The sequence below is a fragment of the Montipora foliosa genome, chromosome 6 (assembly GCF_036669935.1).
Source record: "Montipora foliosa isolate CH-2021 chromosome 6, ASM3666993v2, whole genome shotgun sequence".
Lineage (NCBI taxonomy): Eukaryota > Metazoa > Cnidaria > Anthozoa > Scleractinia > Acroporidae > Montipora > Montipora foliosa.
Genome location: NC_090874.1, coordinates 52,615,425 through 52,619,509, shown reverse-complemented (window position 1 = coordinate 52,619,509; position 4,085 = coordinate 52,615,425). Strand labels below are relative to the sequence as shown.

The 4,085-nt window shown below is 40.1% G+C and overlaps 1 protein-coding gene across 2 annotated transcripts in view; it reads left to right on the top strand.

Annotated features, from left to right (window-relative positions):
- The first annotated feature begins 1,564 nt into the window (after nucleotides 1-1,564).
- LOC138005826 (uncharacterized) overlaps nucleotides 1,565-4,085 on the top strand; it is a 15,671-nt gene continuing 13,150 nt past the window's right edge. For both annotated transcript variants that reach the window (XM_068852004.1, XM_068852001.1), the window contains exon 1: nucleotides 1,565-1,744. The gene's annotated coding sequence lies outside the window, so the exon portion shown is untranslated. The remainder of the gene's footprint in view (nucleotides 1,745-4,085) is intronic.

Here is a 4,085-nt window from a genome sequence, read left to right as displayed (position 1 = left end):
GATCATTTATATAGAGAATAAACAACAATGGCCCTAATATAGTTCCCTGTGGAATACCATAAGTAAAAAATTCACTGTCTGAGAGCGAACCATTCACAAAGCATTTCTGGTTACGATACAAAAAACAAAAAAAAAACAAACAAATTTTATTGAAAATTAGAAATAAGTAATTACATTTCTTTCCCCCCGCAAATAGCTTATAAACTAATCGAGGCAGGGAGAACTGAGGACATACTACAAGTACAAGGTTATCTATAGATGGACTAAATAACAGTAAAGACATTACTCTACAGTAAATAGAATGAACTAACCTAAAACAAAACAAGTACATTAAGATTATGACAAGAGGCTAACTTAAAGTATTAAATAGCTTAATAAGACGGGAGACTTCGACATACTCATCTTCTGACCGCAAGAAATTTAGTAATAATTCCTTTATCTTTTTACGAAAGAACGAGCGTTTAAGTAGTTTAATCGAGTAAGGAAAGGAGTTCCATATTTGGGCACCAATTCTCGCGATAAGGGAATACATTTTATTAGTTCTAGAGAACTTAAAATAAAGCGAGTCGCTACAGACAGATCTAGTTCTGTAATTGTGAATCTGACTTGTTTTAACAAACTGATTGAGTATACTAGCCGGTACTGACTGTCTGTTTATATCATACAGTAAATGGCTACAATCACTAAAAAATTTTTCTAGATAAGATTTTTTCTAGATAAGATTTTTTTACTAGATAAGATTTAAACCAGTCGTATGCGATACCGTCAATGCCATATTCAAAGAGTTAGATAACAGAATTACGTGGTCAACGGTATCGAACGCCTTTTTAAGGTCAAGAAAGACCACCGCGTTCACACTACCCCTGTCAATGTTGTAGGCCCAATTATCAGTGGCTTCTAACAGGGCAGTGACGGTCGAATGGAGCGAACGAAAACCCGATTGATCACTGGTTAGTATATCATTTACAGTTAAATAATCGTAAATCTGATCGTAAATGATACGCTCAAAGACTTTATCAGCAACCGGGATAATAGAAATTGGTCTATAATTATTCATACCGTTTACCGTTGATAACAAACTGAGCATTACCGGGGTGGCAGACGGTAGTTTGTCAAATTGGTGGCTCCTGAGAATTTAGTGTCCGGCCTTGGGATTTTATTATAACCGTTGACAACCCAGAAATTGAAAAATGGCTCAAATCGCGTCGAATCTAATATGGTTAGGCTTTTTAATTGAGATTTTTTTTCGTATAATTATCTTCTTGAGCTTTTTATCGGGATTCCCATACAAATCCTTACATTTTTGTCGGCCATAGACTTTTTGCAGATAAGGCGGCCATTTTGATTTCTATTGTTTCGAAAGACATTATGGGATGCTCAGGGGGCAAATTAAAATGTATTTGCCCCCTGGGCATCCCATAATAGCTATTTGAAACAATAGAAATCAAAATGGCCGCCGTAGCTGCAAAGAGGTCTCACCGAGCTTGGGGGGCCTGTGCCCGGATAGTGGCCTGTGCACAGATTTTCCGAGAAAGACTGATGTCAAGAGGTCAATTCCGCAGAATTGTCACAACTGCAGCGGAAAGAGTACCCTAATATCTGCAAGAGTGCTGAATTTTAACTGAAACAGAGTGTCAAAGGAGTAACAACAAGTTAACACGCTGAACTCATAAGGAAGAGACCTCCCTGTGTAATCTGATCTCGTCCACGAAGAGAGTTTGCCTTGTTTTGAAGGCTAAATGAGGTACGAGAGCTTCATTTTAACTTGCTTCGGTTTTAATTATCTGCTTCTCGATCACATTGTAAGCCTATATTTCTAAATGCAGTACATAGTGCTCTGTTAGAGGATTTACGGAAGTACAGCATAGAGTAAAATTTACAGTGTAAATGGGGTAACATTAAATTTCCTGACCAGTAGCGAAAAAGCCAAAAACGCCCTGGCTTGTCGTGTAAAATCCCTAATAATTCTCCTCATATTGTGTGACCAAACAAAGTTAGACAACGATGACACGGCGACATATCTGGCATTTATTAAAGCGGAATTAATGCCCTCTTGAGTAACCACATCACAGTTCTTTCGTATCAGATTTACAGACTCGAATCGGACAGGAGAGTTCGTAATTCCTTTATGTAAATTCTTCGCTTTACATATGGGACATTTCTATGTCCTTCGCAATACAACTTCGTGTATCAAAGGTTTGTTCCACTTGCTTCCCTACCGGCGTACTTAACCCTGCGCGCACACGAACTGCCGGCTAACGTAGTAAAACTTGAAGAAAATGTTGGACATGAATGATTAACGAGGCCAAACCGGCGCAGCCGCAGGACCCCTAGCAAAAATGCACCGCAAGCGAATTTTATATTTCTAAACAAACTCAGGCCTGCCTCAACCTTATCCCGTAGCTGGGTTGTCTGAACGCCGTTTAACGCCATCCAAGATTAGACCCCGATTTCCGTCTACGCCACTGTCAACTGGGGGGTGGGGATGAACATACGTCGCCACGCAAAACAGCTTTGTAGGCGCTTTAAACATGCATTTTTTAGCCTTCCTCTGTAAATGACCATGTTTTGCTTATTTTGGAGACGCGAGTGAACCTGGACTTCTGAGTTTTTCGTACTTCTATTTCGAACTGAACGTCAGGACAGTGACATATTTATATATTTAGCATGAACAAGTTTTTCAGTAGACCTGTAGTCGCACATAATCTGATAAGAGAACAAATCTAGACAATTGCGAAACTCGAAGGATCTGAATCGAAATTAATGTTCCTCTCCGGAGGGGGGGTGGGGGATGGGGGAGAGGGGGCTCCCATGTGAGGTCGGGGATGCTCATCGTCCGACCTCGTCCCCAGGGTCTCTCTTCTTCCGACAAGGGAGGAAAAGAGAAAGACTGGGAACGAGGTTGGCTCATCGTCACGCTTATGGGTGTAAGTGACAGAATTTATTTCGTCATTGGTCTACGTCACTACAAAGTCACGTGAGATAGAGCGCGCGAAACCAGAGCTTGCCATTGAGCGTCGTTTTTAACATGTTTTCAGAGCTCGAAGTTAAGGTACGTTTTGAATTACGAATATATTTTCGGACTTTTTCTACCGTATGGAAGCCTATATTGAAGTAGCGAAGATGCCCTTTTGAGGGAAGATGAAAAGGGAAGTCCTGAATCAGGAGAAAATACGGCTCCCTCGCAGTGCAATGAGTTAATGGCTCTTTTAGCTTCACTGAACAAGACGGTGGCCGACATAATTATATGGCATCTATTGATCTCAAGGATGCATATTATTCAGTCCCCATACACCCATTTTATGAAAATATCTGATATTTTGCGGGAAGGGGCATTTGCATAAGTTTTTTTCCCAAATGGCTTGGCACCATGTCCAAGAAAATTTACCGAATTGTTGAATGAAGCATGTGTTTTCACACCTAAGACAACAAGAACATGTCTCAGTCACATACTTGGCTTGCATCAGATGACTATAATGCCTGCATCAACAATGTTGTAGAAACATTGTTTCTTTTAGATAGACTTGGATTTGTTATAACCCTAGGAAAATCTGTTCTAATCCCTACTCAGGAAATTGTATTTCTAGGGTTTATCTTAAATTCAAACCACGTGACCATCACACTAACTCCATATGGGGCTCAAAAGTTAAATGATACGTGTCTACAGCTATCAAAACCCTGCAACCATGCGCTAAGGGAAATAGTAGCAGTCCTGGGTCTTATGACTTCCAGTTTCTCTGGGGTTATGTATGGACCTCTGCATTTTAGAACACTTGAAATGTAGAAATTCCTAGAATAGCTGTAGCTAACTTCAGGAGTGCTTATTTTACTTTGTATATGTTCTTAAGCCTTCTTATTCTTTAACTTTGATGGATCTATGAACATCTTAATTGAGGCCATATCAGACATAAACTGCTGGATTAAGTCTCTCCCAAGGGCATAGAATGTAATAGGCCTTTTGCAACTAACGATCACATGGTACAAAATCCGCCATGCTGGAGGGCAAGCTCATTATTATTCCCCCACTGGGACATTAAAACAAAGAGACCTGAAGCAGTCAAGCTTGACTTGCCTTTGTTTTAATG